Raw genomic sequence first — 27,342 nt, forward strand, 5'->3', positions numbered from 1 at the left:
GAGAGAAAGGGATAGCACACAAGAATGACTAGGAAGAAAGATGGATAGTGAAGCGATAATCGAGGAGCGACGAGAAATAATTGGATATCGAGGAAGGAAAGGGCATTGAGAGCATTGTGTGTGTGGCGTTCTCTTTAAGGTGAGTGCTCGTACGATGAGTTTTGAAAGACGGAAGGCATGAAGGAATTATGATCATTACTACCACTACTACTACTACTACAACTACTACTACTACTACAACTACTACTACTACTTATACTACTACTACTACTACTGCTACTATTACTACAACTACTACTAATACTTATTCTCGACTGTTGCTTCTCCTACTACTACTATATCTACTACTAATACTTATACTCGACTGTTGCTTCTCCTCCTCCTCTTCCTACTACTACTACTACTACTATATTAAACAACAATACTACCCCCCCCCCCCCCACATTACTACCATAAATACTAACCCTTTTCTCTGTATCTTTCCAGGTAAGGTCACGCTTCGTCACCTCCGTCCTTAAACTGGGAGCTACAAGAAGCGTAAGTCAACCTGTTTTTGCCTCCCACCAACCACGGAGAACGGTGAGTGTCAATGGACTAAGTTAAACACGCAATATCAAAGTCTTCTGTCCTTCTAATGGGTCACGTTCAGTTAAGGTTACTATAATAGGTCACAGGGACGTGTGAGTGACTCCGTGCAGTAACCAGTTTGAACAGAGCCGAGAAAGAAAGGAGAGGAGAGGAAAGCTTAGACAGTACAAAGGGAGAAGGCAGTTAATATAGACTGGATTCAGAAATATAAGGATAGAAAAGGCTGGGAATGGTAAGGCGAGTTAAAGTTGAGGATAGAGGAAGGAAGAGACAGAGAAGACGAGAGAATGATGGAGAAATTAGCATTAAAGAAAAGTGGATGACGGTCTGAGGAGGAGAAACAAAAAAGGTAGGGACAGTGATGTTAGTGAAGGAGAGTCGAGGCTTTGGAAGAGTGCAGTATGAGTAGGAATAAGAGTGGAAGAGAAATACACAATAGAAGTAAAAGGAAAATTAGATTGATACGAAGAAGGGCGGATATGATTGAGAGAAAGAAAGAGAGAATTGTATGAAACGTGACACAGAAAATGCTATAGGAGTTACACAATGGAAGTAAACGAAAATTGGATTAATACGTGGAAAAGCGAATGTGAGTGAGAGAAAGAAAGAGGGAACGGTGGGAAACGTGACAAAGAGAATTATTTAGGAAGAATATATGATAGAACACGTGAGAGGGACAGAGAGGAAAAAAATATTGATTGGTAGGAAACGAGGGCTGAAGGAATAACGTAAGGAAGATGAAAGTGAAAGAAGACATGAAGAAATATAAAAAATGTATATTACTTTTGGTTCTTATTGAAATGGTGACACAAGGTTTAGGAAAGGTAGGCAGATTTGGAAGGTTAAGGAGCAGTGATTAGCGGGCTTATTTGCTATTATTGTTATTATTTTTGTTTCCTTTGCTGTAAAAAATACTGTACGGCATTGACTTGTGATTCTTAATAATGTGATATAGAGTTTAGGAAAGGTAGACAAGTTTTGGGGAGAATTAGGAGCAGTGATTAGCGGCCTTTCTTTGTATTTATTTATTTTTGCTCTCAAACTGTTTCCTTCACTGTAAAAAAAATAAAATATCGTGTAGCAGTTCGTCCAGCCGTGTAAGAGGAATTCCTTATTATAATGTTTTGGTATCGGTAATTTCTCTTTGTCCCTGAACTGTTTCCTCTGCTTAGTTTCCTTTGCTGTAAAAAACAGGAAGTATCGTGTACCAGTTCGTCCAACCATGTAAGCGGAATTCCTTTGTATAATGTTCTGGTTTCGGTAATTCGACAGTATGCTAATTTAGTTTCCCACTCCGCCGGATAATGTATGAATCAGCTTCCCGATGCAGTAATTAGATGGAAAATGTTAAATGGTTTGCGTCACGGGCCGGTAAATCATATGAGCCGACCGTGAATATTTTCTTTTTTTATAATTGTTTGTTTGTTTATGTATTAATTAGTTTATCTGTTGTACTTTACCTTTCCTAACCTCACCCAACCTTAATCAACCACCACTACCTTCAAACTACCTTATCTGACCTAACTTTGCCCTACCAAACTTTACCAAACTTAACTTTACCTAACCTTACTCTTTTCCTCTTCTTCCTCCTCCACTTTCTCATTCAGACGATATTTTTTTATATAGCAAACAGGAAACAAAAGAAAAATGACTAAACCCCAAGACGTATTATATATGTTTTCCCTCGTTCATACTTATTTATTCAATCATTTATTCTTTTCATGCTGTATTATATGTATTTTTATGTGCCCAAGGAAACAGTATAGAGTATAACGTAAAAATACAAGCCTACAAAACACTGCTGTCACGTATTATTCTGCAGTGTGTGTGTGTGTGTGTGTGTGTGTGTGTGTGTGTGTCCCGCGTCCTGCCTGAAGGAAATAGATGTGCTGTGGTGTGGAAAATCTTTTCGAAAACAGCGCGTGTGATCGTTGTCATGTGAATGTCCTTTGTGTGCGTGTGTGTGTGTGTGTGTGTGTGTGTGTGTGTGTGTGTGTGTGTGTGTGTGTGTGTGTGTGTGTGTGTGAGAGGTAGAGGGAAAGTGAAAGTGAAAATGAAAATGAAAATGAAAATGAAAATGAAAATGAAAATGAGTGAGAGAGAGAGAGAGAGAGAGAGAGAGAGAGAGAGAGAGAGAGAGAGAGAGAGATGTAAACTACAGGGTAAAAGAGTCAGCAAGTCTACTATTTTTTTGCGCATGTGTGAGAAAACGAAGTAGGGAGGAGGAGGGGGAGGAGGAGGAGGAGGAGGATAAAAACGGAAGATAACGATTAATAATAGTAGTAGTCGGAACCGGAGGAGAAGGAAGAGGAAAGCGACGACGAAGGAAGAGAAGGGAAGGACGGAGAGGAGGAGGAGGAGGAGGAGGAGGAGGAGGAGGAAGAGGGTTAGAGGAGGGAGTCTCATGTATTTTTCTGTCGATTTAAATGTTAATGCTATGAATAACTTGAACGAGGGAAGGCTGGCGGAGTTGGAGTTGAACTGTTACTGGTCCTGCTGATAGTGATGGTGGTGATGGTGATGAAGGGAGGAAGGTACAGCGTCGTGAGGTATTAATGATGACTCAAGAAGATGATGATGTAGGTAATAATAGTAATGGTGATAATGATGGTGATAGTGAAGGTGGTGGAGTATGATGATGATGATAATGAGGATGAGGATGAAGAGGAGGAAGTAGAAGTAGAAGTGAAAGAGGGAAAAGAACAAGAAGAATTAAAATATGAAAAAAAAAGAATAAGAAGAGAAAAAATAAAAGAAATACAAGAACAAGAAGAAGTCGACGAAGAAGAATACGAACAATACGAAGAAGAAGAAGAAGAAAAAGAAGAAGAAGGAGTATACGAATAATAATAAGAAGAAAAAAGAAGGACAAGAAGAACAAGAAAAAGAAGAAGCCGACGAAGCAGAAAATGAAGAAAAAGGAAAAGAGGAAGAAAAAAACGAAAAAAAAACCCATCTACTGCATACCCAACTACTGTGAACGTAAACTAGGTCAGTCACCGTAGAGGAGGAGAACGAGGACTCGGAGGGAATTGGAATGAGGACGCGAACGAAAAGGAGGAAGAAGGGAAGAAGATGGTTAAAGAGTCCGCCCCGCGCCCTCCATCATCATTATTTTCAGCATCCCCTCTCCGGAATCTCAAGTCTTCCCGTAGCTACTCCACGATTCCCAGGGCGTCCCGTGAGCCTCAGCAACAAAGGGTGCAACGGCAGGAACAGGAACGGGAACAACAGCAACGGCAAGAACAGCACTGGCATCGTTAAGAAAGAGATCCCCCCCGAAGATACTTTCCTTTGGTTCGCTTTTCCTTTATATATATATATGTCGTATCCTTTCCTCAATTCTGTTTTTTTTTTTTTATCCTTTTTTTCATTATTTTATATCTCCATTTTTGGCTATTTTGTTTCCTTCCTTCAATCCTGTTTCTTATTTTCTTTCTTTCAAACTTCCATCTCTCCTATTTAGCTTTATTTTCTTTCCTTTCCTTGATTAACTTATCTTATTGTGTTCCTTGTTAGTTTCTTTTTTGGTCTCCTTTTCTTATTTTTCTTATTTGATTTTTCGTAATTGTTGATAAAAAGTTACAGTGCAGCCCCTCTCTCTCTCTCTCTCTCTCTCTCTCTCTCTCTCTCTCTCGCTCTCTCCCCTTTCTCTTCTTCCCCTCTCTCTCCGTCGGCGCCCGTTTGATAAAGTAATCGGAAAACTCAAGGATGGGAGAGTGTGGGGGCGAGGCGCGATAGGCGGGGAACGAGGGAGTAAGAGGGAAGAAAAATGGTTGAGAAAAGGAGGCAGAGAGAGAGAGCGGAGGAGGAGGAGGAAGGAGAATGGGAAGGGGAATGGGAGATGAGGGAGAGAGGTAGGAGAGGAAGGGAGGATGAGATAGTCAGGGAGAGGAAGGGAATGGAAGGGGAAGGGGGAGGGAGGAGAGAAAGGAGAAGAGGGAAGAAAATGAGAGAAGCGAAAATAAGTGGAGAGAAAAGAAAAGGAGAGAAGAGAAAGGAGAAAAGGAAAAAGAGAACAGGAAAGAAGAAAAAAGGAGAGAAAAGAGAAAATGAGGGAAGAGGAGAGAGGAGGTAAAGGAAGAAGGGAAGGGAAGGGAAGTGAAAATGACAGAAAATGAGAGAATAGAAGATAAGAAAAAGGAAGGGAATAGGAGAGGAGAGGAAAGGGCATGAAAGAGAACAGAAGGGAAGGGTTTGGTAGGGGAAGTGAAATAGGGATTGGATTAGCTAGGTACTAAAAGGGAAGGGGAAGGAAGGGAGAGGGGAGGGAGGCGGAGGGAAGGGGAGGTGTTTTATAGGTACTCAGGCCCTTCTCACCTCTTCTCACCTATCAGAGAGTCAAGGGAATCGATACAGGTGACCTCGAAGGGTTGGGGGTGTGAGGTCAGCGAGATATTACCAGGAAAACCCCTTGGCCCTCATCCCTTCCCGTACTTCTCCTTCTTCCTTTCTCTCGTTTTCTTCCCTCCTTTATCTGTTCTTTCATTCCACTCCTCCTTCTTTCATTCCACTCCTCCTTCCATTCCACTCCTTCTTTCATTCCACTCTTCCTTCATTCATTCCACTCCTTCTTTCATTCCACTCCTTCTTTCACTCCACTCCTCCTTCTTTCATTCCACTCCTTCTTTCATTCCACTCCTCCTCTTTCATTCCACTCCTCCTTTCATTCCACTCCTTTGCTTTCTCTTCCTTCTTCCCTATTCTCCTCTCGAGTTTCATCTTTAAGTATGTTTCCAGTCTTTTCCAACAATTGTTCTTTTTCTTCTTTTTCTTCCTTCTTCCTTCACTTTCTTTCTCCATTTCTTCCTTTATTCCTTCAGTCAGTCCTCTCGTATTTTTTTTATTTCTAGGGCTTCTTTACTATCCTCCTGCCTCTCTAACTTCACCTTTAATCATTGTATTCCCCTCTTTCCTATTTCTTCCCTCCCTTTCTTCCTTCCTCCATTCCTTCATTCCTTCAGTTCATCCGTTTACTATTCCTTCTATGTCTTCTTCCCTCTTGTACTGTCTTCCTGACGTCAATTTCAACTCTACTTCCATTTTTTTCAAACAACTGCTCTTCCTTATTTTTCCTATTCATATGCCGTGAAGATCTCAGCCTTCCCTCCCCTCCCCTCCACGCCTCCAGCGATGACCTTGATTGATGTGCGCTGCGTGGACACGAGATAGAGGTAGAGAACAGGTGGAGGGGAGAGAGAGAGAGAGAGAGAGAGAGAGAGAGAGAGAGAGAGAGAGAGATAATGGGGGGAGGGGAGGCACGTATCACCTTTCCTCTGTTAATTAGAAACAAAGCAAGTGGGTGGCGTTGTCAGCTTCATCTAGTGTCAGTTTTCGTCAGAGAGAACAACGTCGATGCAGAACGTTATATTGTTTTCTCCGCATTAGTACGGTAACAACGTAAATGGAAGGTGTTTCTTTTCTACCGTGTCTAGTGTTTTTACGTTCTTCTTTTCATACTTTTCATATCCTCTCCTCACGCTCTCTCCATTTTCTTCGTTTCTCTTCTCTTCTATTCACTTCTCTTTTCTCTTCTTATGTTCTCGTCTGTTCTCTTCATTTATTTTCTCTTTTGTTCTATTCTGGTAAAGCAAAGTAATAAATACGTATATTAATCTGATTTTTTTTTTGTTATGTGGATGCGCTGGATGGGTTATGATGATGATGATGACGATGATGATGATGATGATGATGATGATGATGAGGAGGAGGAGGAGGAGGAGGAGGAGGAGGAGGAGGAAGAATAAGAGGAAGAGTAGGTGGGGGAGGGTCGTATTATCTTCCTTTAGTTAATTAGGAAAAAGGTTTGTGGGCGGCGTTTCCAGCACTTTTTAGAATCAATATTTAGTCAGACTTTAACTTCGATGCCTTACGATACATTTTTTCTCTGCACTTGTGTGGTAACAATGCAGATGGAAGGGGGATATCTTACCATGCTATGTCTTTCCATGATTTACATTCTATACTGATCGCTGGCAGGGTAAATAATGCGTATGTTCGACTGCTTTCTTTTTCTTTTCTGCGGGTGCGCTGGATCATGGCTATGGTTGGATGGGCCGCCCGCCTCGATGCTCGGAACGTCATGTAGCGGAGGCGAGCTTTGTTGTGGAGGCGAGAGGCTGGTGCAGAGGGAGCGGCCCGTCTTATCGCTGACACACCCTGGACGGAGGAGGAGGAGGAGCAGGAGGAGACGGAGGCGGAGGCAGCTGGGGAGGAGGAGGATTGCAAAGAAGGAATTAGAACTGAAAATCATAGGGAGATGTCGAATAAGGATGATGGAGAAGGAAAACATGAAGGAGAAAGAGGACGAAGAAAAGTCAGACTAGAACGCTGAAGGGAGACACTGCAAATAAAAGGACCAAGAGGATAGAGACAAGGACGTAGGAATGGACTAGAATCAGGCGTATGAGGAGGAGGAGGAAGACGAAGAGGAGGAGGAGGAGGAGGAAGAAGAGGATCAGCATCAGAGGCATGTTCCAGTCCTCTCTACGTAGTCTAATGCGCGTCTTAATAAGTAATGGCGATGGTAGTGATGCTCTGTTACTCCTGTCTGTGTTCCGCGGAGTAGGTTTGTCGGTCAGGTTGGGATGTCGTTGCTAGCGGTGATGCTATGTTTGTCTGTGTTGTCTATCGCTAGTGAGTAGGTCTTTGGGTCAGGTTGGGATATCGTTGTCAGTGGTGATGATATGCTTGTCTGTGTTGTCTATCGCTAGTGAGTAGGTCTTTGGGTCACGCAGGGATATCGTTGTCAGTGGTGATGATATGTTTGTCTGTGGTTGTCTATCGCTAGTGAGTAGGTCTTTGGGTCACCAGGGATATCGTTGTCAGTGGTGATGATATGCTTGTCTGTGGTTGTCTATCGCTAGTGAGTAGGTCTTTGGGTCACCAGGGATGTAGTTGTTAGTGATGATGGTTTTGTGTTCTGTGGGTGCCTGACGCCGTGGAGTAGGTCGGTGGGTCGGGTCAGGCGGTGCCCCAGGCTGTCTGTCTACTTTAACTCGAAGCCTCGGGGGAAGGGAGCGAGCGAGAGGCGTCTGGAGGCACGGTATCGATCCTGGCTCCACGAAATCACGGCACCACGCCAGAGGTAACCCGGCTGTGGCGCCAACACCCCCCAGCCTCCCTCCACGCCGCGGCCCCTCCCTTCCAGACCTCCATTCCCTCCCCTTTTGGCGCTTACTCCTCCCTCTCCCGTTCCCTTTAGCTGGCGTCCCTCCCTTTCAGCTCCCAAACTATACTCACTAGCGCTGCTCCCTCCCTCTACCCTCTCCATGTCTCCCCCAAGCCGGCATCCCTCCTTTCCAGTCTTGGTCTCCCCCACTGGCGCCGCCCCTAACCTAACCCTCCCTTTACCCACTCTCCCTCCCCTCAAGACCTCGACTCCCCTACACTGGCCTCCCTCCACCTCATCCCGCCTTGATACGGCTCTCCCTCCCCTCTGTGCGTCTTCCTCTACCCTCCAAGCGCCTCCCCAGACTCTATTTCTCGCCCCCTAGCCTTCAGTCCTCCCCCTTCCTTTGCTGGCGCCAGTACTAACACTCCCCTTGTTCCCTCACTCCCCTCCTTTTTCCCTTCGCCTCTGCTGCTGCTGCTCCAGTTGGCCAAAGCGCGAAATAGGTCAGGAGCTCGTGGGTACTGAGTTTTCTGGGGGGTGGGGGGTGAGGGGGGCAGCTCGGCGACCCACTGCGTCACATAGACTCCGCCCTCGAAGACCCCCGCCCCGCCCACGTCCTTCAGGCCCTCGCACACCCGCCCGGCGCCGCCCTGTCCCTGGCACCGCCTGGAAGGATACACTAAGACCCATAAAGAAGCCCGAACCTTGTGGCAACCAACCCGAGTTCTCTGTCCTGACTTACACTAATGTCGAGACGGGAATGCGGAGACTGTGCGGGCGGGGTGTGGTGGGCGTTGGTGTGCAGCGGGAGGGTGATGTATGATGTGCTGTGGTGTGGTGTGTATTTCAAAGTGATGGTGTGGCTTGGTGTAATGTGTTTTTGTAAGGGGATGTGATTGCGTGTCGATGTGGTGTGGTGTGTAGGGGGATGTGATTGTGTGTCTTGATGTGGTGTGGAGTGTATGGGGTGTGTGATTGCGTGACTTGATGTGGTGTGTATTTCAAAGTGATGGTGTGGTTTGGTGTAATGTGTTTTGTAAGGGGATGTGATTGTGTGTCTTGATGTGGTGTGGTGTGTATGGGGATGTGATTGTGTGTTGGGAAGATTATGATTTCTGTGACTTGGAGTGGTGTGCTGTGTGGTGTTACTGCGCGTTAGTATGAGGTGTTGAATATGGTAGTGTGGTGTGGGATGTGTGTGACGGTATGGTGGTTTGCAGAGGATGGTTGCTTGTTGTGATGTGGTATAGTGTTTTATGTGCCCTGGTGCGGTGTAGAAGGAGATGGTGGTGATGATGAAGAAGTAATGTGATGTGATGTGGTTTAGTGCTCCGAGATGTTGCATGATGTCGGATGCTGCGGTTGGCCATGATGTGGGGCCTGTCTAAAAGGATGAAATAGGGAGAATGTGCAGGATGATGGAGAGAGTAGAAAAGTAAGTTGGTGAATTCATAGGAAGGAGGATTATGGAGACAGGGAACTGAAGGGGAGCATTGTGGACTAGACTAGTGTGAAGAGAAAATGTGTGTGGAGTGCGGTGGAGATATGGAAGAGGAGGTTGAGGGGTTTGCTAGCTAGAAATAAGAATGTGGGAGAAGAAAATTATACAGTATTCTTTATTCTCTTTTATTTAGTTTACCGTATTGTTTTCTCTTCGTTTTTCTTCTTGTCTTTCTCTTGTGGGAGCTTGAAAGTAAGATTTGAGGAGAGAGAAAAAAAGAGGAATGGTGATCTTTTGTGTGTTATGCTTAACCCGGTAGCTGCGGGGATCATATTTCTTAAAGGCCCCTCTAAGCGAGAATAATGAGAGAAAATCATCACTCACGCAAATCATTTCAAAATATATATCAACGCATTTGTGATCAGTTTATGCATCATCTATTTTTTGGGGTTTATATCATGGAAAAATTTGGCCCATCGCTGGTACACGGTAAAGCACAAATTTGGCCCGTCGCTGATACCACGTTAAGGGAGGTATGCGAGAGGGTGGAGAGGGCGTGGGGCAAGGGGAGCGCTTTTCCAGATGACTGTGAGAGAGGAGAACTGTTGTTGTTGTTTGATTTTTACATGCACGTTGGCATGATGGGCTATGGAGGAGCCCGGCAGAGTTGCTGGGCGTCAGGCCATGAGGCCCTGCCCAGCGGTCGGGGGGCACGGGTGCATCTTGCACCCGTAGCCAGAGCCGAGCGAGCAACTCAACAGTCTATAAGCTGGCTCAAAGGCCAGGAGAGTTGCTCGCTCGTCGAGTGCTGGCGTTCCACTGAGAGGAGAACTTGTGCTGAGTTTTGATAAGGGAGACAAGCGGTAACTCCTCCTCCTTTTCCCTCTCCTTTCCCTCCTCTTTGATCTTCCAAGTTTCTCATGTCTTTTTTTTTTTTTTTCATCTGGATCCTCTTCCTCTTCTTTTTCCTCCTCGTTTTCGTCCTCCTCCTCCTCCTCCTCCTCCTCCTCCTCCTCCTCCTCCTCCTCCTCCTCGTCTTTCTTTTCTTCGTTCTGCTCCTCCTCCTCCTCCTGCTCCTCCTCCTCCTCCTCCTCCTCCTCCTCCTCCTCCTCCTCCTCTTCCGGCATAATAATAATAATGCGGTGTCCGTTATTTTTTCTTCAGTTTTATTCTTTTCTCTTATTTTCTCCTTTTCTTTCTCTTTTTTTTCGTCTTTTTTTGAAGTTTTGATGTAAGAATTGGGAAGGAGATTTTTTTTTATTATTTCCCTTCTCACGTCTTTTCTTCACTTCTTCCTCCTCCTCCTTCTTTTATCTCTCTTCTTTTCACTCTCTCCCTCTCCCTTTTCTTTTCTTGGTATTTGTGAAGAAGTGGAAGAAATAAAAAAAATCAAAGGTGGGTAAGGAGAAATTTTACTGTTTTTCTATATTTCGCTTTTTATTTTTTTGTTGTCTTCCTCTTCCTTTTTTCTAACTATTTCCAAATTTTCTTTCCTTTCTCTTTTTTTTCGCGTGGACGGGAGAGGAAAAAAGAGCATTGTAAGGAGGTGGAGAGGAGGAGGGAGAAGTTTTTTCCTCCTCTTTCTTTTTCTCTCTCTCCTCCAACCAATATGTAGATCAGCTAAAAAAAAAAAAAAGAACTACACTTGTTGTCTATTTTTTCTTCTCTTTGTATTCGTGTTTATTCCATTCCTTTGTCTTCCTTTGTAGTGCCCTTTATTTTTCATCTCAATGCTGGTTCCCTTTTTTTTCTTCATTTGCATCTTTTGTCCTTTTTTCGTATTCTGTTCCCCTTGTCCATAAATCAAGACGCACCCTCCTCCTCCTCCTCCTCCTCCTCCTCCTCCTCCTCTTCCTTCCTTCTTTTTTTTCTTTTTTTTTCTATTTCCTCCTTTTTTTCTGTTTATACGCAGCTAATCCATCTTAATCTCTCTTTTATTTATTATTCTGTTTCTCTTGTTTATTCTTCCCTTTTTATTCGTAATTCTACACTTTTTCCTCTCATGTTATTTTCTTTATCTCTCTCCATTTATCCTTTCCTCGTTCATTTCTGCTTTATCAATTGTTTTTTTCTTTTTTTTCCTTCGTCATTATTTCCAGTCTTCATTCTTGCTTTTCCAATATCCTTTTCCATTCCTCTTCCGGCCGCTTTACTTCCTCTCCTTTATTCCCGCTATTCGCCTTATTTTCTATTCAGTACTCTATCATTCTTCACGTTTTTACTTTCTTTCATTCCTCACCTTATACCTCCTCCTTCATTTTTATTCATCCTTCTCCTCCCTTGTTCCTTTCCTCCCCTTCCTTGTCCTTCCTTCCCATCTTTATGTAGGACGTTTATTGATCTGATGATGAGGTAGAGTTTTCTTTAATCCTTCCTTCCTCCTGTCTCCGTCTCTTTCTTCCACCACCCACGCACGTGCCTCTAAGAGAAAGAGAATGGGGGAGGAGGGAAGGGAGGGAAGATTCCAATTGCGTCATCATGCCTCCTGTTACGTCATCACTCTGTTACGTCACTGTTCCTCTTTGCGTTGTTGTCATTCATCTTTACGTCATGATTCTTATATGGTCATCGCTTCATAAATATCACCAACTCATTTGCGGCAGTCATCTTTATTAAATCTTCTACTGGTTCTTCTTTGGTCATCACTTGCAATCACATTTTTGGTCATCACATGCTTGGTCATCACTGGTTATCACATGTTTGGTCATCACATGTTTGGTTATCACATGTTCTTTGGTCATCACTAGCTATCACACGTTATAATTCTTCTTTGGTCATCTCTTCTCACATGTCATTCATTACCTCAACTGCGTTACTCATCTTTTATCTAATCTTCCAGCTGTTATCGTATTCGTAAGGTCGTCATTTGTGCTGCGTCGTTATCAGTCATCTTCGTCTTCGTCGTCGTCTCGGTTACGCTGTCGTGCTTCATCTGTCATAATTTTTCTCAAGTTGATTATTTCGTCTCGCGTCAGTTCATTTATCTTTCTCTCTATCTCGTTATTCATGTCGATTCATCATTGTCGAAGCTTGCAGTTACTTAATTATCTCCTTTCTACTTCTTAACTTCCCCTTTCCTCCTCTTCCACCCTTTCCCTTATTTCTTGTTTTCCATTTTAATTTTAATTTCCGTATCAACTCCTTTCTTCTTTCCCATTTCCCTTTGCTCCTCCGTATCTCCTTGTTCCTTCTTTTCCATTTCCTCCTCCACCACCATATCTCCTGTCTCCTCATCACTTCTTCCTCTTTCTTCTCTCCCTCCTCCTTCTCCTCCTCCTCATTTCCTCCGCTCATTACTTTTTCTTTGTCCTCTCCCTCCTCCTCCTCCTCTTTCCTTCCCCTCATCTTCATCCTTGTTCTCCTTATCTTATTTCTGAAAGTGACTCAGAGCCCCTTTTTTGCATGAGTCATAGTAATATTTCTGGGTGAGTCAGATGTCCTCTTGCGTCATTGGTGGACACATTTGATTTTGTTTTTTTGCTTGCTCATTCGATTTATTACTTTTGTTTACTTGTTTGTTTCATTATGGAAGTTAGTTAGTTAGGCGGTCAGTCAGTCAGTCAGTCAGGCAGGCAGGCAGGCAATCAATCAGTTATTCAAATCAATCAGTATTTTTTTCATTTATTTTTATTATTATTATTATTCTTACGTAAATTCGTCCAGTGGAACTATTGATACGTTGATCTGTCACTCGGGTTTTTTGATTATTTTTTTCGGGAGGGGAACATCGGCGAAGAGGATGATGACGATGATGATGATGATGATAATGAAGAAGAAGAAGAAGAAGAAGAAGAAGAAGAAGAAAAAATAATTAATGTGAAATAGAATAAAACAAAAAAACAACCATAGAAGAAAAAAGAACGATATATTACGGTGAAGGAAAAGAAATTGTAGAAAGCAAAAAATCATTGAGGAGAAAAAGAAAGAAGGGAAAAAACCCAGAAGGAAGAAGAGAAGAAGACGCGAGGAAACAATTTCAAGGAACGCAGTGAAGGAGGAGGAGGAGGAAGAGGAAGAAGGAGGGAGTGTGATAGGGAGGGAAGATATAAGAGGAGGGAAGAGAAGGGAAAGAGGTGAGGGATAGACGTGATTGGCTCGTGGAGGAGGAGGAGGAGGAGGAGGAGGAGGAGGAGGAGGGTGTGAAAATAAACCAAAAGTGGAGGGAAAAAAGAAGGAATGAGTTGGTGAATATGAGAGAGAGAGAGAGAGAGAGAGAGAGAGAGAGAGAGAGAGAGAGAGGCATTCATCGGAAACGTTTTGGGCGAAGTCTTTGAGGATTCTTTGATAATATTCCTTCTCCTCCTCCTCCTCCTCCTCCTCTTCCTCCTCCTCCTCCTCCTCCTCCTCCTCATTTGCTCTCTTTTCTGTTCCTTTCCTTTGTAACTCCGTCCTCTTTCCTCGTCTATTTATTTTTCCTTCTTTCTCTCCTTATTACTTTTCTTTCCCCCGCTCTTTCCTTCTCTGCTTCCCTTCTCTTCTCATATTCTTTCTTATCTTTCTTTTCCTCCATTCTTATATTTCTCAAGTTATTTCTTTCGCTTTCCTCTTTCCTCGTCAGCTTGTGTCTTTTCCTCCTCCTTTGCCTTCTCACTTTTATCCTCCTCTTCCTCTTCCTCCTTTTCCCTATCGAGCCAGGACCTTAAGGATGGGAAAGGGCAATGGCGTTGTTAATGAAGCGAGGAAGGGAAGGAGGGAGGGACCGGTAAAGGGAAGGAAGGAAGGAAGTGAGGGAGTGAATGGGCGAAGGAAGAGAAAAAAATAGGGAAGGTGGGAAGCAGGGAAAAAAATGGTTAAGATTGTGGGAAGGGTTTGGAAAAGGGCATGGAGAAGGAAAGGGAGGGTGGGAGCTAAAGGAGTATTGAAAAAGGGAAAGTAATGATAGAAAAAGGAGAAGGAATGGAAAGAAAAAAAATATCATGCTCTAAATTTTGAGAAAGCAGAGACAGAATGAATACAGGGAATAGGAGTTGGTAAATGAAGAAAAGAAAAGGAGAATAAGCGAAAGATAAAATTTAAGGGATGGAGAAATAAATGACAAAGATTAACAAATAAATGAAAAGGAGAGGCAATAAACGAAATACAGACAGTAATAATGAAACCATAAGAAAGACGATAAGGGCGTTAACGAACTGTAGGAAAACATGATAAAAGAGAAAGGGCGACAAGAAGGAAGACAATAGAGGAATATAAGCTCATGTGGAAAGGAGGAAGAGCGGAAGGGAAGGTAAGAAGGAGGAGGAGGAGGAGGAGGAAGGAAGAAAGAAAGACGGGGAGAAGGAGTATGAAGGAAGGTGTGCACGAGGAGGAGGAAGAAAGGGAGGGAGAATGAGAGACAAGTGGTTAAAAGAAGTAAGAAAAGAAGAATGAGGGAGGAACGAAGTTGAGGAGGGGGAGGAGGAGGAAGGCAAGATGAGAAGGAGGAGGAGGTGGAAGGAAGGAAATAACTAAGAAAGGTGAGAAGTAGAAGGAGGAAAGAAGGAAGACAAGGAGAGAGAAGGAGGAGGAGGGAAGGACGATGAGAAGGAGAAGAAGAGGGAAGATAGAGACAAGGTGCGAAGGAAGAGAAAGGAAGGAAGGTGAGGAGGAGGTAAGGAAGGCAAGGAGTGAGAAGGAGAAGGCGGGAAGGGAAGACCAGGTGAGAAGGAGGAGGAGGAAGGGAGAAACGCAAGATGAGAAGTAGAAGGAGGAGGAGGAGAGAGGAAGGAAGGAAGGAAGGCAAGGGGTGCAAGGTAACGCGTCCGCCTGTTAAGTATTCACGAGTTAAAGCAGTGGGCCATTAAGATTAGGCCAGGTGCGCCGTGCCCCCTTGAGCCCACCTGGAATTACTCTCGAAGGTCCCAGCCGCCGCCTCCCACTCGCCCCTTTGTCCTCGAGCCCTATCCACCTCCTCCTCTTTACTTCATTTTATTCCTGTTTCCCACGTTCCCTACCACTTTTTTCTCTTTTTCTTTACCCATTCACTCCCTCTTCCTTCCTTTTGTCGGTCCCTCCCTCCCTTCCTTCCTCCCTTTGATAATCTTAATTTCTCAAGCGACCCTTGCTAAGATTTATTTTTGCTGTTATTTTATTCTGTTTCGTTTTCCTTACCACTTATACCTCGTCTTTTTTTGTGTTTGTTTGTTTTCTTCCTCTCGTATCCACCTCCTCCTCCTCCACCTCCTTCTCCTCCCTCTTACTTTCTCCCATTACTCTTTTGACAAGCTTAATTTCCCTTGCCACGCTCTCCAAGATTAATTTCTCATTTTTATACTTATTCCTCTTCTTTTTCTTCTTATTCTTCCTCCTTTATCCACCTCCTCCTCTTCCTTCTCCTTCTCCCTCTTTACGTCGTCCCCTTTACTCCTTTGACAATCCTAATTTCTCATATCACGCTCTCCAAGATTTATTTCTATTGTTATGCCTCTGTTATATCGTTGTCCCTTCCATTAATTATTCTTCCTCTTTTTCTTATTTCTTTTTATTAACTTACTCGTCTTCCTCCCTCTTTATTTTCTCCCCTAACTCCTTCGACAATCTTAATTTCTCATATCACTCTCCCCTAAGATTTATTTCTGCTTTCATTATTCTACTGTGTTGCTTTTCTTCTGTTTATCTATCTTCTTGTTCTTCTTATTCTCCTTCCCCTATCCACTTAATCATCCTTCCTCTTTACTCCTCTCCTTACTCCCTAAACCAAATCACTCTTTCTTATCCCCCTTCTAAAGACATATTTCTCCTTTCATTCTTGTAATATATATTTTTCCTTTACACTGATTCTCCTTCCCTTTCTTAACATTCTTCTTTTTCCTCCTCTTTGCAGCCACTTTGTCCTTTTTCATTCTTAATACTGCATAATTTTCCCTTCTACTTCTTTCTTTTCCCATTCTTCTTAGCCTTCTTCTATTCCTTTTTCCTGTAGTTACTTTTCCTGTCTAACCACCTCCCCCATCTTCACCTCTTTCATACTCCTTCCTCAGATCCATCCAATCCCTTCTACCATCCATCTTCCATTAAGTTATCATTCCACATTCATTGACCGCACTTACGTAGGACATTCCCCTTTTCCCCTTTCCTCATCTCTAATTCACTTTGTTAACTACCTCTCCTTCCCCTACCTCATACTCATTACTGTTACCACTCTCGCACTTTAGAATTACTCCCCTTCCCCTTGTCGCCTTCCTCAGTCCTCCAGTCCCCGTCTCGTCCATTCTCCGAGTAGTTCATTGTTTAGTCATTCATGTCCTTACCCTCCTTCCCTCCTACCTCACTCTCTCCCATTTGCTCTCTCACACCCATCCCTGATTCCACCGCACTGTACCACTTCTCTCCTCCTTCTTCTCTTCCACCTATCCCTCCTCTTCTTCCATTACTCCTTCTCCTTTATTCATAACCTCCTCCTCCTCCTCCTCCACCTCCACCTCTTCTTCCTCCTCCTCCTCCTCAATCAATTCCCACTAAAACATTAATTTATTTGTAACCAATTTTGTGCAGTCTAATGAAAGCTATTGACAAGAGTTTTTTTTACTCTCTCTCTCTCTCTCTCTCTCTCTCTCTCTCTCTCTCTCTCTCTCTCTCTCTCTCTCTCTCTCTCTCTCTCTCTCTTATACCAATCCCTTTTCCCTTTTTTCGTCATCATATTCCTTTGCTTTTCGTTCAGTTTCTCCTTTTTTCGTTTTTTTTCCTTCTACGTTTCATTCACTTTTCCTCCTTTTCCCTCATGTTCATTTTCCCTTATATCTTCGTCCTCTGTCTTCGTGTTCGTCCATTTCTTTTTCTCTCTGCTCTTCATTCTGTTTATTTTTTTTTTCCTTCCCTTTGTCGCTTTGTTCTAGCTACATATATTTTTTGTTCCTTTATTTATCGGACAAATTTTCGGTTAGGAATTTTCCCTCTGGCGAGAATGAGTTTATCAAGCTTTGTTTAGCGACGGAAAAAGTTCATCTTGTATTTTTTTTTTACGAATTTTACATATAGATGGATTCTCTCTCTCGCCCCCTTTCTCTCTCTCTCTCTCTCTCTCTCTCTCTCTCTCTCAGTGTGTGTGTGTTTGCGTGTGTGTGTGTGTGTGTGTGTGTGTGTGTGTGTGTGTGTGTGAATGGCAGTAAGAAGAATTGAATTTCGTTTGTGTTAGTAAATAATGATAATGACCGGGAGGAGGAGGAGGAGGAGGAGGTGGAGGGGGGCAGAGACACATGGGATATTGGAGTGAGGAAGATAAGAAGAAGAAATAGAAGATAGAAATGGTAGAGCAGGAGGGCAGAAACATGAGAGAATATTGACGAGGTGTTAGTAGGAAGGGGAGAAGAAAAGGAACAGACACACACAGGAATATTTACAAGGTGTTGGAGGGAGGAATAAGACGAGGAGGAGGAGGTGGAGGAGGAGGAGGAGGAGGAAGAGGGAGCGAAGGAATATGGCTCTGGTGGTAATGTTACTAACGAATTCATTATACAACAGGTAGGAAATCAATAATGGGGAGAGAGAGAGAGAGAGAGAGAGAGAGAGAGAGAGAGAGAGAGAGAGAGAGAGAGAGAGAGAGAGAGAGAGAGAAAACCTTACTCTGCACCATCTCGAAAAAAATATATATAGATTGACGACAACGCTAAAGTTAAAGACGAATAGGAACCCAACAGTCAGCGCCTTCAAGTAAGAAAAATAACATTACCTTAAAACTCACAATATATAAGCGAACATTGACGCCTTGAAATTCCTTGAAAGAGAAAATTGAGTAAACGTCCCATTTCAAGGCCACGAAGTCGAAGTTTTGGGAAAGGCGGAGAAGTAAATATTGAAAAACCAACACCGTGATCACCTACTTACATTTTTTCTCCTTTCCGTCGATCGCATGAGTAATAAATCGAGTAGAGAATGCCATCTATTTACATTTTCAGTATAGCAAGAACGAAATTACACCTATTTGCTCCCTTCCTGGTTATATTTCCCTCTTATTGCCCTCTCCTCATGGTGTTGAGTTACAGATAGTCGATGGAATAAGGGATTTGATGGAGTAATGAATAGTAACGAGTTCGATTATTTACCTCTCAGTTCTTCCTCATTTTTTTTTTCTTTTTCTCTTATGTCTCCGTCTGTTGCGCCGGTAGATTCTCTTGGTAGGACCTGATGGTCGACCCCAGTCCGTTGTGGCGCAGGGAAGTGTTTATAGTGGCGCCCTCTTGCTTGTAATCCCGGAGAAGTAATAACTGCTTTTTTTTTTTAACCTTCTCATGTATTAGGCTAAGGTGGTGTAAGGTACTGCAAGGGGGTTCATGTTGCCTTTCTTATTTACACTCACAAAACGAGACAAACTATACACACACACACACACACACACACACACACAATAAATAACATGCATACACACCTATCTTTTAGTAACGGTTACCTTCCTTACTTTGGTTGGTCGATATACTAGCCTTCATTTGTGTGTACCAAGAACGTATTCATCTAATTCACTTCACTCTTTTTCCGTGTGATATTGTGTTACCAAAACCTGGACCCGTGACAGAATGGACAGTGACTTTGCGGTACTTACTTATACAAACATCACTTACTTATACAAACATCGCTTTCTTTACTTCACTGGGTCAACATGATTTTTATTTCCATGTAAGCTTCGTGTATATGTCTGTTGCCGAGACCTGAGCTCGTGACATAAAGGACAGCGACGTGTTGGTGATTACTTATACGAACATCACTTTTTTTTACTCCACTGGGTCAACATGATTTTTATTCCCATGTAAACTGTATATATATGCCAGTTTCTCTCCTCCCCGCATGGTATTACGTTTTCAACACCCGACTGAGTAACGCAAGGCAAGGCTGCAATAATCCCTAAGAGAAATTTTAACCGAGCGCACGAAAGTAGAAGCATGAATTTATGTTAGTATAGAAAAACACAAAGCCTTCGTCATTACTCTGCCTCGGTCTCTTGTTATCCCCGCACTGGCGTCGACAAGGTGAGTTCTGCGTGTGGTGGGAGTCTGTTTGTGTTGGGCCTAGACTATAACACATGGTTGCCGCCGCCTCTCCGTTTTCTTCAAGTGGAATCAGGAGGTTAAAAGAAAGGACTTACACCTCACGATTACAGACGAAAAAGGTGCATTGTGAGTCAGCGTTAGAATTCAGTCTTTGGGAATGAAGAATAGGATTTGGACCAGGAAGAATATTTGAGCTTTTGAAGTCTTACGAAGAATATAATATAGTGTTTGATTTTGTGGCAATCAGAACTAAAAAAATATATATAATAGTTTCAGCATTTCTTTGATCAGCTCTCGGAAAAAAATGACCCAAAATTTTACTCCATTATAAAAAAAAAAAAAAAAAAAAACCCGAACATTTCAATATTTGCATAATCAATCACTCTAAACCTTCCTGCCCGTTCCGGGATGAGGAGGCCAGCCCGACGGTCCTCCCTCATGGACACTTTTAAAGAAATGATTTTATTCCGGAGTCCCGATCTTAAAACAAATCCCAGGCTGGTAAAAATCCGTGTCCCTCGCCGGAATTTATGTGAATGGAGTGCTTTCTTGCATGGACCGAGCCGATTTGTCAACCCCATGAGGCGAAGCGCAATCAAATGTGTCGGATTACGGAATGAACTCTCCGCCGGTCGATCCGCCGCTGTGATAGAGGAGGAGGGCGGTGTGTGGGGGCGGCGAGCGTGCGAGCCTCAGGTGGTGACGCTATTTTTACTGTAATGGAACTAGCTCAAGGGCAAAGATAAGTGCAAGCAAAAACTATAATATACACCCGTTATGCGCTGCTCCTGTAAAAGAATGTAGAGATGAGTGACAGAAAGAGAGGCAGAAGCAGGGAAAGGTGAAAAGGAGGTGTAGGAGAAAGGGGAGAAAGAGTAGAAGAAGCAGGTGTTAGAGGAGGAGAGAAAAGGGTATGAGGAGGTGGAGCAACAAGAGGAGATGAAGGAGGAGGTGGAGGAGGAATGAGAGAAGAAGAAGGATCAGATGTAGGAGGTGAAGGAAAGAGGGGAGCAAGAGTTGAAGGAGTAGGAGGATGAGGAAGCAGAAGGGAAAGGTGAAGGAGGAGGTGTAGAAGGAGAAAAAACTTGAAGAGTGGAAAAAGGAAAAGAAGTGATGTATCTTTTTTTTGGTTATTTTTTCCGGCATACCTTAGCTCACCTCACGTCGCCTCCCTGACCTTCTAATCTAAACTAATTCAATTTACCTTAATCGAGTCTGATCTCACGTGACCTAATTAATAATGAACCTCAACATGACTTAACTTAATCCTCCGAGACTCCCTTAATTCGCCTCCTTATCGGTCAGACTTAGACGGACTCAAGATTATTATTGCTACAGTTAAGGAGAATGTTCAAGAGGAAAAAAAAGATGAAGAAAACAAACTCCACAGATCCCCCTTATTGCACAGAAACCAGAAGTATCGAATCGTATTATTATTATTTTTTATTATAAGCGTATCATTTTTACAGTAATGAAGACAGTTGACAAGTTGAAAAAATGAAGAAAACAAACCTTTCGAACTAACACTGATCCTATTACACAAAAAAACAGAAGTATCGAATCGTTTTTCCTTTTCTTCCATCTCTCTCTTCCTCTTCTTTCTATTCATTTTTCCTCTTACGACTTCCTCTTTCCTCTTTTCCTTCAATTCCTTCTTCTTTCATCTCTCTATTCTCTCTTATTTATCTTCCTTTTTCCCTTTCCTTTCTCGTCTCCCCTCTTGCTTCCATTTCGTTTTCTTAATGATCCTATTCCTTCCCCATCTCTCCCTTCTTGTTTCCATTTCCTTTTCTTAATGATCCTTTTCCCCTCTCCTCTCTTCCTTTTCTTTCCTCTTTTTCCCTCTGTTTTCGTATTATTATTATCATTATTATTCGTATTATTATTTTGACAGTAAAAGAGACAGTTCAAGAGAGGAAAAAAGTAAAGAAAACAAACCTTACTAACCACCACTGCTTCTGTACAGACGCCAAAAGTAGTATCAACAGCATAAGTTAAAGTTCTATTACGTTCTATTATATCCTGTTACAAAACTTATCTTCGTGCAAGAACGGTTTATTTTTTTGGAGGGGAGAAGGAAGATGAAGAGGAACAGGAAGAGGATAAAGAGGTTAGAGACACATGGGATATTGGAATTTGGAGGATAAGAAGAAATATAATAGATAGAGAAGGAAGAGTAGGTGGGCAGAAACATGAGAGATTATTGACAAGGTGTTACTAGGAAAGGGAGAAGAAGGAGAACAGAGGCGCAGAAGAATATTTACAAGGCTATAATACTTCTGCTGCCGTGTGTGTGACCTCCCTCGAGTCAACACTGTACAGGGCTTTCATCACCCGTTCTTGCTCGCTTCTTTTCCTTCCCCTCCTACAACTAAACTTCCTCCTCCTTCTCTCCTTCCTCTTACAACTCCTCCTTCACCTGTCCTTGTTGCTCCCCCTCCTTCTATCCCTCTTTTCTTCTCTTACACCTGCTCCTTCCCCTACGCTTTCTCCTACACCTCCTCCTTCACTTCCTCTTTCACCTCTCCCTGCTACTGTTTTCTTCAGTCACCTCCCTCGAGCAAGCAAACATTGTACAGAGCTTTAATTTTCATCACCCGCCTCGCTGTTGATCGCGTGTGTACCAAGAACATGTTGTAAAGGATTAGCTCATGCACTTCTTACGCGAAATTATACCAACAGGGGACGTCCAGTGCAATAAGTAAAGGCTCCATTCAGTCACTTGTTCTGTAAAGCAAGATGAAGCACACCAGTTTGTTTGCGGGCCATGAAAAAGTAGAGTAGTGAGTTGCAGTGTTTAAAAGTAAGATTGATCGTGTAAGTTTAGGTTATAAGAAGAAATACTATCTCCTCGTGGCTTTTATAAACGGTATTTACGTAATTTGGGTGACAGGGGATGATTAGTAGCGTCACGTGGGAGTGAGGGAAGGTTTTTAGATTTGAGGAAAGGCTATGTTTTATCGTTACAGAGGGGGAAGAAGGTGGCGTGTAAACAGTGGTAAGGAAAGAAAGAAATTGCCACGAGAGAGAAAGTTAAAGAAAAAGAAGTATAATTTATAAAAAAAAGGTTGAAAGATGAAGAAAGAGACGTTGAAACAGATGAAAAGAAAAAAAACAGCATAATGAATAAAGGGAGGTTGAAGGAAGGAGGTGGCTTTCAAATAGTTGATCCAGTTGTTAGGGAAAAATATTGCAGCGGTAGAGAAATTTACTGAAGAAGAAGCCTAATGAATAAAAAAAGATTGGAGGAAGAAGGTGGCGTTCAAACAGTTGTTCCCGTGATAAAGAAAGAAAAATTGCAACGAGTGAGAAAGTTACGGAAAAAAGAAGCGTAATATGTAAAAGAAAGTTGAAAGATGAAGAAAGTGACGTTCAAACAGAGGTAAAGAAAGAAAGAAATTGGAACGAGTGAGAAAGCTACAGAAAAAGAAGCATGATGAATAAAGGGAGGTTTAAAGAAGGGGATGGCGTTTAAATAGTTGATCCAGTTGTTTAGGAAAAATATTGTAGCGGTAGAGAAATTTACAGAAGAAGAAGCGTAATAAATAAAAGGAGGTTGAAGGAAGAGGATAGCGTTTAAGTAGTTGATCCAGTTCTTTTCTGTAGAATTTGAAGAAGCCTCTAAAGCTAATAGAATGTTGAACAAGATAGCGTTTAAATATTGAACGCTATCTTCTTCTTCAATCTCTATATATATATATATATATATATATATATATATATATATATATATATATATATATATCTTCCCTTCCTTCAAACTCCTTTATTTATTAGACTTCTTCTTCTGTAAATTTCTTTATCGCTGAAATATTTTCCTACCAACTGGATCAATGACTTTAACGGTGTTCTTTTCTTCGAACTCCTTTTATTTATTAGGCTTCTTCTTTTTTGTAAATTTCTGTACTGCTGAAATATTTTTCTCAGCAACTATATCAGTTATTTAAACGCTATCGTCTTCCTTGAACCTAGTTTTATTTATTTGACTTCTTCTGTAAATTTCTGTACGGCTGTAACATTTTTCTGAGGAACACGATCATATATATATATATACACATATATATATATATATATATATATATATATATATATATATATATATATATATATATATATATATATATATATATATATATCAACCTCCGTTTATTTATTATCCTTTTTCTTCTGTAAATTTTTGTACCGCTGCAATATTTTTCTTAGCAACTGAATCAACTATTAAAATGCTATCATCGTAATTGAAAATCCTTTTATTTATTATGCTACTACTGTAAATTTCTCTACCGCTGCAATATTGATCTTAGCAACTGGATCAACTATTAAAATGCTATCATCCTCCTTGAACCTCCATTTATTTATTAGGCTTCTTCTGTAAATTGCTCTACAGCTACAATATTTTTCTTAGGAACTGGATTAATTATTAAAACGCTATCATCTTCCTTCAACATCCTTTTATTGATTAGGCTTTTTTTCTGTAAATTTCTCTACGGCTGCAATATTTTTTTCAGCAACTGGTTATAATATTTGAACGCTATCTTCCTTCAATCTCTTTTTATTTATTAGGCTTCTTCTGTAAATTTTTCTACTGCTGCAATGTATTCTTAGCAAATGGATCAACAATTTAAACGCTATCCTCTTCCTTCACCCAACAGACTTATTATTGTCCGCTATTCCATGTTTCCTTATTTCCATGTTTCCTTTTAATAATTAGTTTACTTCTGTAAATTTTTCCACCGCTGCAATATTTTATTTAGCAGCTGGATCAACTATATATATATATATATATATATATATATATATATATATATATATATATATATATATATATATATATATATATATATATATATATATATATATATATATATATATATATATATATATATATATATATATATATATATATATATATATATATATATATATATATATATATCTTCAACCTCCGTTTATTTATTATCCTTTTTCTTCTCTAAATATCTGTACCGCTGCAATATTTTTCTTAGCAACTGAATCAACTATTAAATGCTATCATCGTCTTTGAACCTCCTTTTTTTTATTCTTCTACTGTAAATTTCTATCGCTGCAATATTGTTCTTAGCAACTGGATCAACTATTAAAATGCTATCATCCTCCTTGAACCTCCATTTATTTATTAGGCTTCCTCTGTAAATTGCTCTACAGCTACAATATTTTTCTTAGGAACTGGATTAATTATTAAAACGCTATCATCCTCCTTCAACATCCTTTTATTGATTAGGCTTCTTTTTCTGTAAATTTCTCTACAGCTGCAATATTTTTTTCAGCAACTGGATGTAATATTTGAACGCTATTTTCCTTCAATCTCCTTTCATTGATTAGGCTTCTTCTGTAAAATTTTCTACTGCTGCAATGTATTCTTAGCAAATGGATCAACAATTTAAACGATATCCTCTTCCTTCAACCAGCAGACTTATTGCTGTCCGCTAGTCCATGTTTCCTTGTTTCCATTTTTCCTTTTAATTATTAGTTTACTTCTGTAAATTTTTCCACCGCTGCAATATTTTTTTTAGCAGCTGGATCAACTATATATATATATATATATATATATATATATATATATATATATATATATATATATATATATATATATATATATATATATATATATATATATATATACGTTGTCATCTTCCTTCAACCTCCTTCTATTTATTAGGCTTCTTCTTTAAATTTTTCTACCGCTGCAACATTTTTCTTATCGACTGGATCAATGATTTTAACGCTTTCCCCTTCCTTCAAACTCCTTTTATTTATTAGACTTCTTCTTCTGTAAATTTCTTTATCGCTGAAATATTTTTCCTACCAACTGGATCAATGATTTTAACGGTGTTCTTTTTCTTCGAACTCCTTTTATTTATTAGGCTTCTTCTTTAGTAAATTTCTGTACCGCTGAAATATTTTTCTCAGCAACTATATCAGTTATTTAAACGCTATCGTCTTCCTTGAACCTAGTTTTATTTATTTGGCTTCTTCTTCTGTAAATTTCTGTACGGCTGCAATATTTTTCTTAGCAACACGATCATATATATATATATATATATATATATATATATATACATATATATATATATATATATATATATATATATATATATATATATATATATATACGCTATCCTCTTCCTTCAACCTCCGTTTATTTATTAGCCTTTTTCTTCTGTAAATTTCTGTACCGCAGCAACATTTGTTTTAGCAACTGGATCAATGATTTTAACGTTTTTTCCTTCCTTCAAACTGCTTCTATTTATTAGACTTCTTCATTAAATTTCTCTAACGCTAAAATATTTTTCTTACCAACTGGATCAATGAATTTATCGGTGTCCTTTTTCTTCGAAATCCTTTTATTGATTAGGCTTCTTCTTTAGTAAATTTCTCTACCGCTGAAATATTTTTCTCAGCAACTATATCAGCGATTTAAACGCTTTCGTCTTCCTTGAACCTCCTTTTAATTATTTGGCTTCTTCTTCTGTAAATTTCTGTACGGATGCAACATTTTTCTTAGGAACACGATAATATATATATATATATATATATATATATATATATATATATATATATATATATATATATATATATATATATATATATATATATATATATATATATATATATATATATATATATATACACGCTATCCTCTTCCTTCAACATCCTTTTATTGATTAGGCTTCTTTTTCTGTAAATTTCTCTACAGCTGCAATATTTTTTTCAGCAACTGGATATAATATTTGAACGCTATTTTCCTTCAATCTCCTTTTATTTATTAGGCTTCTTCTGTAAATTTTTCTACAGCTGCAATGTATTCTTAGCAAATGGATCAACAATTTAAACGCTATCCTCTTCCTTCAACCAACAGACTTATTGCTGTCCGCTAGTCCATGTTTCCTTGTTTCCATGTTTCCTTTTAATTATTAGTTTACTTCTGTAAATTTTTCCACCGCTGCAATATTTTATTTAGTAGCTGGATCAACTATATATATATATATATATATATATATATATATATATATATATATATATATATATATATATATATATATATATATATATATATGTATGTATATATATATATATATATATATATATATATATATATATATATATATATATATATATATATATATATATATATATATATATATATATATATATATATATATATATATATATATATATATATATATATATATATATATATATATATATATATATATATATATATATATATATATATATATATATATATATATATAAATTTTCTACCGCTGCAACATTTTTCTTATCGACTGGATCAATGATTTTAACGCTTTCCCCTTCCTTCAAACTCCTTTTATTTATTAGATTTCTTCTTCTGTAAATTTCTCTATCGCTGAAATATTTTTCCTACCAACTGGATCAATGACTTTAACGGTGTTCTTTTTCTTCGAACTCCTTTTATTTATTAGGCTTCTTCTTCTGTAAATTTCTGTACCGCAGCAACATTTGTTTTAGCAACTGGATCAATGATTTTAACGTTTTTTCCTTCCTTCAAACTGCTTCTAATTATTAGACTTCTTCTTCATTAAATTTCTCTAACGCTGAAATATTTTTCTCAGCAACTATATCAGCGATTTAAACGCTTTCGTCTTCCTTGAACCTAGTTTTATTTATTTGACTTCTTCTTCTGTAAATTTCTGTACGGATGCAACATTTTTCTCAGGAACACGATCATATATATATATATATATATATATATATATATATATATATATATATATATATATATATATATATATATATATATATATATATATATATATATATATATATACACGCTATCCTCTTCCTTCAACCTCCGTTTATTTATTATCCTTTTTATTCTGTAAATTTCTGTACCGCTGCAATATTTTTCTTAGCAACTGAATCAACTATTAAAATGCTAACATCGTCCTTGAACCTCCTTTTATTTATTATGCTTCTACTGTAAATTTCTCTACCGCTGCAATATTGTTCTTAGCAACTGGATCAACTATTAAAATGCTATCATCCTCCTTGAACCTCCATTTATTTATTAGGCTTCTTATTTAAATTGCTCTACAGCTGCAATATTTTTCTTAGCAACTGTTTTAATTAATAAAACGCTATCATCCTCCTTCAACATCCTTTTATTGATTAGGCTTCTTTTTCTGTAAATTTCTCTACAGCTGCAATATTTTTTTCAG

Source organism: Eriocheir sinensis, chromosome 21 (assembly GCF_024679095.1).
Source record: "Eriocheir sinensis breed Jianghai 21 chromosome 21, ASM2467909v1, whole genome shotgun sequence".
NCBI classification, from domain to species: Eukaryota; Metazoa; Arthropoda; class Malacostraca; order Decapoda; family Varunidae; genus Eriocheir; species Eriocheir sinensis.